We start from the raw sequence: 12,171 nt of genomic DNA, 5'->3' as shown, positions 1-12,171 counted from the left end.
TATTCATCTTTAAAATAAGAGATAAAATAGATGACCTCAAGTAGCATGGATGGCCTTGATTTTGTATTATTTTGTGTTAACTATCTAAGCTGTATATACATCTGTGTGTGTATATGTATATGTATATATATTTGTATATATATATATGATTTTGTACATAACCATGTAAATCAGACTACATATATATACATACATATACAACTATATAATATACACATATATATTCACGTGTATGTGTATGTATAAAGAAATGCACAGCAAATCTAGTAGAAAACCCACTATCTGAAATCAAAGTATTGCTAACCAATCATAGCAGTCATCTTGCTCATTATAGCTGTAGTTTTAATGTGGCTTATGACAATCTCCAAAGGAAATCCACATTTTTACATTTCATAATACATTTCTCCATCCCAAAGTCTTTGGAGATTTGATTAAAATATCTTTTCTTAGATGTGAGATAATTTAAAAACAATTGAAACAAGCAAAAGAATCTGTTTTAGGAGGCTTTATTTTATCACCTTAGATTCTGTGACTCAAAGTAACAGTATAGGTAATACAGAACTTAGTTGAAATTTTTTAGAGGGGGAGTGGAGGACATGTGCTCTCAGTAGTGATCTCTTTTGGCCTTTTATGCTCAACAAGACCATAGATAAGAGTTAAAGGGGGGTCTTATGTTTTAATTTTGCTTCACTGAAACACTTACCAACAACTGTAAATAAACAGTCATTATACTCCTGGTAGTATAGAAAGAAATTCCAATTAATTTTTTTTTTTTCTCCTTAATAGTTCAATTTTGGGATAGAAAGGGACAGGTTACAAAAAAATAAATGTCATTAGGGATATAATTTTGTTTTGTTACACAGATTCTAGCTGTAGGCTTTGGTCATGACTTATTCAGACTATTATCTACACCAGATTTTTTAAGAGAAACATCATACATTCCTGAGATAACGAACATATATTTGTTGACTGATGCTCATACTCTCTGATATCACAGTGTCCTCTTCTCACTGATTGCAATAGCTGCCACTCTTGCTACATTTCTGGGAGAGCAGGGTATTCTCCTCTGGCTTCCTTGTCCATGACAGCAGATATGTTCCCCTGTCCTCCCCTGGCAATGGGTGCACTATTCACAGATCCTGCCGTACCTCATAAAGTTGCTGTGTGGCCATCTCGATCTCCCCTTGCCTTAAACACTCTTCACACATGAACATTTCTCTTCAGATGTTATTCATTCCCTATAACTACCTACTTTTAAATTGACAACAACAAATGGTAGCTATAATGTATAAAATGAACCAATGGTTAAATCATCATCAAAAATAATGCAATTATAATCATGTATCTGCCAAATGAAGCAGAATTAGGTCCTAGAAAAATGCTTAGACTAGTTGCTCAAAATATTATACACGCATATATATATACATATACATATATATACACACATACCTATACATGTGTACATATGTGTGTGTATATGTGTGTCTGTGTATTTCACACTGTTTGTAGAGAGTCAATACTTTCCAAAGAACTGAAAGAGAGAAAAAGAGGACTTTAGTTTAACACTTTATTATTCAGAAATTCAATAAATTTCGTTTAATCCAGGTTTTATATTATTTTCTATTTAATTCCAACCTGAATTAATCTGTCTGTATTATCATCACCATAAATACATATTTGTTAAGTACCTACCAGGTAAGTGTTTTTAAATCTATATATGTTGACAAGACATGCAATATTTACAAGTCTAGGTGGTATTCTGTTGTGTGGCAAAGAGAATATCTCCAGATATTTTACCTAAATCCAGAAAAAAGATTTATGGTTAGTTCTATTATAGAATGACTACTTCCTATTGCCTGTTTTAGCTGTTAAGGCCTCCACACACACTGTAGAGGTGCTCTAATGAATACCCTGCCAGAATTCTGGTGTGATGAGATTTGTATTAAAACCTTATAAGGAGAGTTCTGCAAAGGAAGGTCACTACCATTTGTTCTTATTATGTGTACATAAGGACACAAAGAAGAGAGAGATCTCCTGATTTCGCATCTGTGATTGTGGTGCATTAGCTCACATGGATACTAGTTGTGAAACTTGCCAAATTTCAACAGTGTGAACATTGTGTATTATAGGAAATGGATGGCTAGTAGACACTGTTGTGCGTTATTGCCTCTTCCATCCTGTGAGTAGCATATATTTAGAGAGACACTGCCAATGCCTCAGATTAAACACAGCCTTAAAACCTTCCACTCCAAAATATAAACTACACGCTCCCTCAAGCTAAAGCCTTCCTGGAATACTCTATGCTTTATTGATTTCCCTCTTCTCTGAGCTCCCAAAGCTCTTAGTGTCTGTATCACCCCATTAAGGATGCTTTCGTATACCATTTTATACTATTAACTAATTGTTTCATGTGTATTGCCCTTGCTCAATTTGATTGTTAGCATCTCTTGGGGAGAAAACCTTCCTCCTCTTTTTACCACTCATCACCGTGAAAATATAATTAACACAGATAATCCATTGCATTACTTGTTAATGGATTAAAATACCTAAATTAATAAATTATATCTTAAATTTGGGTTATGCTTCTGATTTTGGCTCGATTTCAATGGGAAGATGATATAATGAAGGGTCAGGAGTCAGGAACTAAAATAGTACTTCAAATGTGAGCAAGCTGCCAAAGAACACTAAATCATTATTTAAAAATATGACTTTTTCTTCCCAGGGAAAATTTTGATAACATTAACATAATGAAAGAAATAACTTAAAACTCAGAGAATTGCTTTCGGAGAAAATTAGGGATTTCAATCCAAATTACTAGGTTCAGTATTTACCTCCATGCAAAAATAAAAAGAAAAAAAGAAAAAATTTGTAAAGGTTTAATTCTTCAATGTCAGCTAAGATAGAGTCTCTATCATTAACCAGACACATAAATGAGAACTTGTAGTTCTGCATTAGAAGCCTAACACTATATTGATGTATAATGCAAACACAGGGCACCAATGTGGGAAGAATATTAATGAGAAACTCAAAGAGATTTGAATAAAAGGAGTACTTACAGAAGGGTGCTGGGGTTAAGGGACCAGCAAGGCATGATAAAGTGGACAAGGGCTGACAATTCTTGGCCACTGATATCATTACTAGGAGTGTAGAATCAGGGGCAAGGTATAGTGTTGTTGGAACCCACTGAGAGCTGGAACCATGGAGAATAGGCCACCTAGAAGAGGTTGTAGTCATAGAGGCAGCCACTGCCAGAGGTATAATTTTGAAGCAGGAAGAAAAAGGAAAGGAACCTGTTCCTCCTCTTGCCTTTTGATTTTCTAGTTGTGTCCCATCAACTTAACTGAAAACCAGTTCTGATCACATTTAATTGGCCAAAGTAAGTCACATGAATAAGCTTGATGTAAATAAGACAGGAAAGCATAATCCTCACTCAGGGTAAGACAACTAATATTTGTGATTGACAATAAAAGCCACCAAACTTTATTGATAATAAAATCCAAAGTTGCTACAATTGGAAGCTAATTTTTGAGTCATCCATCACCTGACAGTAATGATACAAATTTGGTTGTTTAAGAACAGCTTCACATCCTGTAGGACAGCATTTTGACCTTGCAGAGTCCTAGATCCCAAATGACTTCTCTCCTTCCTCAATATACAGGTGTCTAAAAGGTGGGTTGTTTGTGTTCCCTCCTTCAATGCCATCTTCCTATTTGACCTTTCACATCTATTTTCGGTACACTTTTCCGTGTTTTATGGCTGAGGACACTGCTTCTATGGTTATCTTGTCTTACCTGCTTCTGTTGGATTTAGCCAATGTGAAACACTAGCAGAAAATCAGAAGACAAGAGCAGAGAGAGAATTGGGGCTATTTTTTCCCAAGCTTTCTTAACCCCTTTGACATCTGACAGTAGCTACATTCTCCCCAAATAAATGGAAATTCTTTTCTGTGCAATGTCTGTGTTATATGTACTTTCTATATCTTCTTAATAACTATCTGTATCCTGATGGCAGTGTTTCTAGTCAGTCCAAATTGGTGAAGTTCATAGATCACTGCTGAAAAATTGCTTGTAGGAACTTTTTTGCCTATGGAGGATAGAAAAATATTCTTATGTTTTTTGTCAAGTATCATTTTTCTGTATTTATAACATTCATGGTATTATTTTTTATATCCTAAGCTGTCTATTAATATATTTGAATTTTTATTCCGTGAACGTTCTTGTCCATATATGATGGGATTCCCAGGGATAGATTCCTTTGAAAAACCACATACTTTTTCATACCACCAAATAGATTTCACTCTGCCTTCCACTGATCATGGCACTAGTCAATTAGTTTTATTATTATTCAGTTAGAAAAATTACTGCGTATGATTCAGGACATCTTGTTCTTAGGTAGATTCATCATATATCCTTATTTTGGTATATCTGACCTTTACTTTTGGTTTTTTACCAAAGTGAAAAAATAAATACTCTCTTTCCTTATCTCTATTATATAATGTCATATAATCAACTTCTTGCAAGATATTTCTTATGAAGTATGTTTGCTATAGAGGCTTTTTAAAATGCAATCACCTTAGGCTTTTTTTTTTTTTTTTTTTTAAATAGAGAACTTACAAATCTTTGCAGAGTATGGTAGTATGGTAAGATCAAATCTTTTGTACATACTAGTTTTCAACAGAATTGCTTTTGAAATCAGGACCCCTGATTTAAGGGAATAGGACTGGAATAGTCACTTGGGAATGGGGTAGATTGGAGCAGGTATTTAAAGAAGGAAAAACAAAGTAATACAGGAGCAGGATAAGAAACTAAAAACCTGCTGGTCACTACACCACTTTGGTGAGATGGTCCTGGTTAGAAATGTCTGAAATCTGGGTGGTATTAATTATCTATAGAAGAGAACCCTTAAAATTTCTAAAGACACTTCTATTGAATCATTCTAATGAAAGGACAGATTTGATATAGCATTTCTAACAACTTCTTTTATAAGCAAGTCTGCATACTCTAAATGTATTGTTTTCTCTCTCAATGTCTCCTGCTCTTTCCTGGAAGAACAATTCCCTTCTGCTGCTCCACCTTTAACAATTCTTACCATTTTTCAAGACCTAGTCATGTACTATCCTCTCCAAGGAGCTTCTCCAGTTTCCCACTGTCCTAATTAACCTCTTCTCTAAACTATAAAACTTACTGCTTATAGGGCTTGCTAGCTAATTAATCATATGCTACGAGGATCCCCAATACCCCAAGCGTGGACTGGTACTGGTCTGTGGCTTCTTAGGAACCAGGTCGCACAGCAGGAAGTGAGTGGAAGACTAGTGAGTGAAGTTTCTTCTGTATTTCCAGATGCTCCCCAGCATTAGCATCACTGCCTCAGCTCCACTTCAGATCATCAGGTATTAGATTCTCATAGGAACACCAGTACCTGGTGCTAAAAAAAAAAAAAGGTTGGTGACTGCTGATATACTAGTTGCATCGCTCATACTGTACTGTTTCCTTGTATTATTATTTAAATTTTCATGCATATGTATTATCTTTCTACCTAAGAAAGATATTGAAAAGGTAATATTACAAGGCCAATTCAACTTAGTGCACTGAAGACCTACAATTTGTATTAACAATGTAATATTTGGTTGAGTAAATATGAAAGCCCTGCCTGAAGGAGCTTGTAGCTCTTCATGATTTGCAGTATATTTAATGAAGTTAGCCCTGTAGTTTGATTTATAAATGTGGAAAATGCGTCTGATTTGCCCTATTTGCTGAGATTGATGGAGAGAAATAAAATTTTTAAATCTAACAAAACCATCAGATTTGTGGGTGGAGATTTGGTAATGCTATCTATGTAAAGAAGGAGATCCAGGCAGGGTCTAGTATTTTGAAGAAAGTTGGAGTCTAAAAAGGGTGGGACTTGGGCAACTTGCCAATACTCAGGAGGGCTCTGTAGGGCTTCTGAGATCTACCATGGCCCTTTAAAGAAATTTGTTTGCCAGATTTCCAATGCAGAACCATTCAAAGAGTACAACAAGTAATAGACTTGAAAAAAGCTAAAATTTCTGATCCAAAGACAATCAATTGACATTCTAAATTACAAAGGCTAGAGTACACAGGAATTCGTATGAGAGGTAAAATACAGAGCAAGAACATATCCTTCAGTGTGGAGAACTAAGTATGAGGCAGTTTGGGACAAATCCCAGGAATCTTATTTATGATTGGCAAGTAAGTCTTAATGGGAGAATTGCTACAAACAAAGTACAAAAATAAACCAAGGTCCTCAAATTGTTTTAATTGTTGTAAAGATATTTTTTTCCTGCATAGGATACATATGTGAATTTATTAGTACATTATTTAGAAAAAGTACAATAATGTGCTTTATTATTTATAATGATTATTTACCCTCTAATAAGGTCTGTTCCTTAAACACATATTATAAACATGTTTCGCTTCAGCCCTTAATTGTTGCTGTAAGCCTCCACACTCACACCTGGGCCACACACTGGGCACTACATAAAAGAAGCACCTGGGCTCTCTCTTGCTGTTCACAGCCTTAGTTCTGAACCTTAGGTCTTGATCCATTTTTTCTGTGCCGCATTCCAGCCTGCCTTTGATCATCCAGCCTCAGCCCTCATTGCTCATTCTCTAGCATCACCTTGCCTCACCCTTTATTCTTGAGGTGTTGCACTATCAATTCCCAGTTCTCCCAGTGATGCTAACTCTACCACCATGGGTAAAAGCTCTTCCTCTTCTGATCAGGTCCCAGAATCCCCACCCTTGGATAAGTGCTGTTCCCTTCAGTCTCCTGTAAATTCTCCTGCTCCCTACCTCCAGGTAGCACACCCTATCAGTGCACCTCAGCTTCAAAATGGGCATTAGGAATATTGTTAAATAGCATACATCTCTCTCTTTCCCTGTGATAAAAGACTATCCTATTCTTACTTGTATCCATCATAATACATACCAAAAGGTTGAACACATATAAAGATCCTGATACATGTTTCATAACTTATTCATAGACGAAACAAATTTCAAGAACACAAGGGAAGATGGAGTTGTAGAAATGGGAGGTAAAGCAAACTTTTCATTTTGCAGTTTTGCGTCTGTGTAGGATTTTTGTTCATTGTAAGCAAACTGGCTTTTAGATATGAGAATGAATCGGTGACGTTAGATAATGAAGAAAAGAAGCTATGCCAGTTTACACTAGGTCCAACATGTCCTGAGGTAGGGTTGGAAAATTGTCCTTCTCTGACCCTAACAATGGAGCCACATTCAGGTATCACAGTTTCTTTGCTCAGTTTAGCTTTTCACTCACTGAACCAATGCAGAAGAGACCCTCTTAGATCCATGGCACTAGTTTATTATTCTAAATATAGTTTTGTTCAGCAGCTAGATTAAATGAGAAATTATCAACTACTCTATAATTTTATTACTATTTTTTTTCCTCACCTGAGATAGGATGGCAACTTTTATAGCATTCTTTATAGTCAACCTTTTCAACATTTCTTCATATCCAGCCAATAAGAGGATGAGGAAAAATTATAAAAGTTTTTTTTTTTATGAAATAGAAGTTAGAACAGGGGAAAATTAAAGACTCAGGCAGATCCAGACAGGACTACTTGGCAAAAAGCAGAATTAAATTGACAACCTGCAATGTTTTGGGAAGTACTTGGGTAAGTGGGACTATCTTCATCCACAAACTTAGCAGTATGGAAACAGTACATATTTTTGCTTTCAAATTTGACTTAATATGAATTCCAAATCACCATTTTGTCATGCCAGTGGAAGATTTAACCTCAGTTAATCTGTGAACATTTCGACCTATGATCCCATTACATTTTATACATTATAAAAATGACTTCTGGTCTTTGGTCACCTGTCCATTCAAATTCTTACCTCAGTCCCAATGCCACATTAAAAGGAAAGAACATGAAGAGATGAGTAACTTAGAGATGAACAAGGATGTACCTCCCAATATATTGGAGTCATTTTGACAATATATTCAAATATATCATAGCCTACTTACTATATGTGAGTTTGTTGTGCTCCTGCCTACTCCAAAGGTGTAAAGACTTTAAGAAGATATACATAGTCAGAATTAGGGCTATTCAAAGTTCCTAAATCCTGTGATTCAGTTTTCTTTGTTAGTTTAAGAGGATAAAATAATTATTAATCAAGAGGCTCCAGCCATTGAAAATGTGGTCATAAATCAACTTAATATATGTGTTTACATGTAGTTCAGGAATTTGAGGAAATTAAATTTAGGACACCCATATCCTTGGAAATAATTCTGACTCTTCTGAGAAGTACACGCTTTGGCCACTATTTATTTAGTTTCTATTCTCTAAGTAGAAAGGTAACTCTTTGAGGAAAAGACTCACCATGTGTGCAGATTTTGGAATTCCTTTAATAACCCAGAGGTGAGCCATAGTAAAGGTTCAGTAAATACTTAAGAAACAAATTAGTCAAAAACATTATTTGTATGGAATGTGTTTCAGTTGATTTGATTATTTTGTCACAACTCGTATTCAACTGGCATATTTACTCTAATTCAAGTAAACCCAATGAGAACATATTTGTAAACCATAAACATGTTTATTTCCTTTATTTTCTTCCTAAGTGTAAACTTGTCCATAATTTAAGCGACTCTATATCTTCTGATGTCAAAAAAATGCCTTAAAGGGGGAAATTGGCTGCAAATACCACAAACCATAAAATCAAGGTGCCCAGATGTGTCCTAGAGCCTCTGCCAGGCATCGACTGAAGAGAGGTAAATAGCACCAGAGAACACAAATAGGAATAGTGCTTGGTTCAAAGTTTAGCTGTAACTGTCATAGATTAAAGCAAGTACTCATTCTCCTAGAGATTGTCCTTTTCTCTAAAACTTATCATTCTCACCCACATTTTTTGATAAAAGTGACTCTGAGACATGGTTCTATGTCACACTAGAGAGCAGCTGGAGGATTTAGAATGCTCAGACTTAGGAGCCTGGGGATTCATTAACTTATTGATCCCATGAGGGAACTCTGTACATTTGACACGGGAACCAGAACAGCATGCTTTACTATAATGTTCTCCTGTGTTCTTGCTAGTGGCAGGCTGTGAAAGTCAGTCAGCATGAGAAAGCATGAATGCATGAGACCTAAAACTCTCAGATCTGGAAGCGCTTGAGAACTAGAGGTAAAATGAGGACTAAGTGTGAATGAGGACAATCTAACTTTTAAACAGTACACATTTTGCACACTATTTTGTCTCTCCTTCTATGTTTTATAGTCTAAGGCTGTGTTCCACATACACTGGTCCTCAAAGGAGCAGTTCAGGTATTTAAAAGCTTTGTGGAAGAGCTTTCCTGAGAACTGAGATTTGCCACTCTAAGGGAAAAAAAACAAGACAGAACCATATTAACATTATGTATTCACTCTCTCCTCTACCTAGACCCTCAGAAAGTCGGTGTTAACCTAGAGGGAAGCCAAGAAAAGGACAAATATCAGAAGTGTGAGAAAAAACAAACAAATAAAACAATTTTGGACTGCATTAGCCCAGGTGGATAGGAGTGGAATGAGAACAATAGTCCAGGGGAAAATCAGAAATGAGGTTTTCTTTCCTTAAAACAAGAAGGGAAGATAATTGCCATGGACCTGGTTGGTGGGCTTGCTTTGAGATACTAATTCACTCTGAGCTGAGCCTCACTCCTCACCCTGAAGGAACGAATGGTGGGGAAGCAAGATTGTTGCTAGAGGGGAAATCAGAGACTTATTTTTTAAGCCCCCCAGGGCCACTCCCTGTGGAAGTCCTTAATTATGGATTTGCTTTAGGCATTCCAGGCCACCAGTACACAGCCTGGGGCATAACTCTACTGATAAGCTTTGGGCAGTGGACTGGGGTTGAAGGAAGATATCCCATAGAAAAGATGGGGGCCAACAAATCTTTGCCAAGACCACTATAGAAATCTTTTTTAAGAGACCTAAACAGGCATTTCCTGATACAACAACTTAAATTTACTAAGAGATACAGGTAGAGTTTGGAAGAAAATGTGGATAGTTTTTTTCTAATTTATTTTGCTTTCTGTCAACTCTCTTACCCACCTACGTATGCAGTGGTTGGCTTTGACAGTATCCCCCAAGTCTTAGTATGGAGATTCTTGGAACAATCTGTTTGAAGCTATGAATTCTTGTGTGTGAGAAGGGCAAAGGATAAAAGACAGAATCAAAAGCACAGAAAATTTTGCATTTAATTTTAATGCATTAATAAGATCTTTGAAACTCCTTCTTCAATATCCTAAAGATTCTGAAATAAGAGGTTATAACTTCCACTCTCAACATATAAAAACTAGTTGATTGTGTGCAAGTGTTTAATGTAGACTCAGTCAATCAACATGTAATGATTATCAAGCAAAACAGTCTAATAGTTAAAAGTATAGAACTAGCCTACAAAGCAAGTGCTTCATGAGGGTTTTGTCACACTTCATTGTACACTGGTAAGTATATAGTATCCTTGTGCCTATTAACTGCCCATCTCTGTAAGGCTTGGAAGGAGAGAGAAAAGACTAATCTACTACATGGTTTCTGACCTCAAAGAATTCGCAGGATAAGGTGAGGGAGGAAATACCAATGGACTAATTGGATAATGTAATAAGACAACAAGTGACTAGATATTGAATATAGTACAACAGATATGTGCAGAGAGGACACTAGGCCGAGACAGTTGAGACTTTAACAGAGCCCTGGCTGAAGATATAGGAGAAAAGAACATAAAAATTAGGGGAAAAAATACATGTGAGAAGGTGCTGAAGTGGAATAAGGCAGCCTCAGAATAATCCTAACTAAATTAATGAGTGGGCGCTGTAACGTAGTGACAAGTAAACCTGACAAAGTAGAGAGATTCTAAATGTTTTGTTAAACTGATTGTATAGAATCCTGAAAGGTAGCCTGAGGATCTTGAACTGTATCTAAAAGACATGGGAGAACTATTTCAGGTTCCAAAAAGGACCAACCTATAGTTTAATCTAGTGTAGAACTCATTATCAATAGATGATCACAAATCTAGGAAGAAGTGGCCAAGGGAAGTAAAAGAAATGTCTTTACTAATCAGGAGTAAAACTTTGTCTCATTTAAGTCAAAAGCCACAGATACTTGGAAAGTTCAAACAAGAGTTTCAACATATTTCTTGTGCTTAAAATGATTAATTGGTAATGATATTAATAAGTTAGGTTGTTAGCCTCCATGAAGAACTCCCATTGGAATGGGAGCTACATCCTGTAGCCTCACTATTGGGATGAAAATTGGACTCAATAATAACAGAGGAAAGAAGAAATTAAATGTTGTAAGCTGGATAGAAATGAGAGGGCATAGGCAATGAGAGTTGAAGAGCAAAAGGAAATTTAATAATGGTAATATAATAAGCTTGTCTGGCAGACACTGAAGGAGATGACTTCCCCACCCAAAGGAGAAAGGATGATGAGTTGTCTAGAGATACTAATTATTAAAAGGAAGTTCAGAATATGTCCTGGATAAGCTAGTTACAATGGCAAAAACGCCAGAGATACTGATAATATTGATGATGCAACTCCCCGAATATATACTTGACCTGCACTGCATCTGTGCCTCTTGCTACATATTTCTAATATTAACTCTAATAAGCAACCTGGTCCCTATCCTTGTTCCATCTATGTCATTGCTCAATAATATAAAAAAGCTATCTTCTTGTGCATATCTAAGACTATATACCTTGAGAAAAAAAAAACATTTTTATTCAATGCTTTTGATTTTTACAGTAACTCTAGGAAGTTGTTAAATCAGGAATTATTATCTACATTATACAGATGCGAAAGTTGGAGTATATTATGGTAAGTGAGTTTTCCAAGGTTAATTGTGAAGCTGGAATTTGAGGCTTCTGGTTCAGAGCTCTGCTAGCACACTTTTCTGTTTTCTCTAAGAGCAGCAAGGAGAGCAATAAGTTTGTTTTCTCTCACGTTTTCAGTGTAGGTCAGAGAGCATGGCTCTGTGTTGCCAGCTATGTGTAATAAAGTGCTGTCACAGTAAAATCTGATTCTGACATAAAGCTTTGCAGAGAGAATTTTGCATAACAAAGTCATTCTGTATCCCAGGGGTATTTGTCTATAGTAATAGCATTTTCTTGATCTGGTCACAACAAATAATCTACAATTAATAACACTATATAATAAATA

Source organism: Rousettus aegyptiacus, unplaced genomic scaffold (genome assembly GCF_014176215.1).
Source record: "Rousettus aegyptiacus isolate mRouAeg1 unplaced genomic scaffold, mRouAeg1.p scaffold_m13_p_12, whole genome shotgun sequence".
NCBI lineage: Eukaryota > Metazoa > Chordata > Mammalia > Chiroptera > Pteropodidae > Rousettus > Rousettus aegyptiacus.
Note: the sequence above shows the minus strand (reverse complement) of the source record.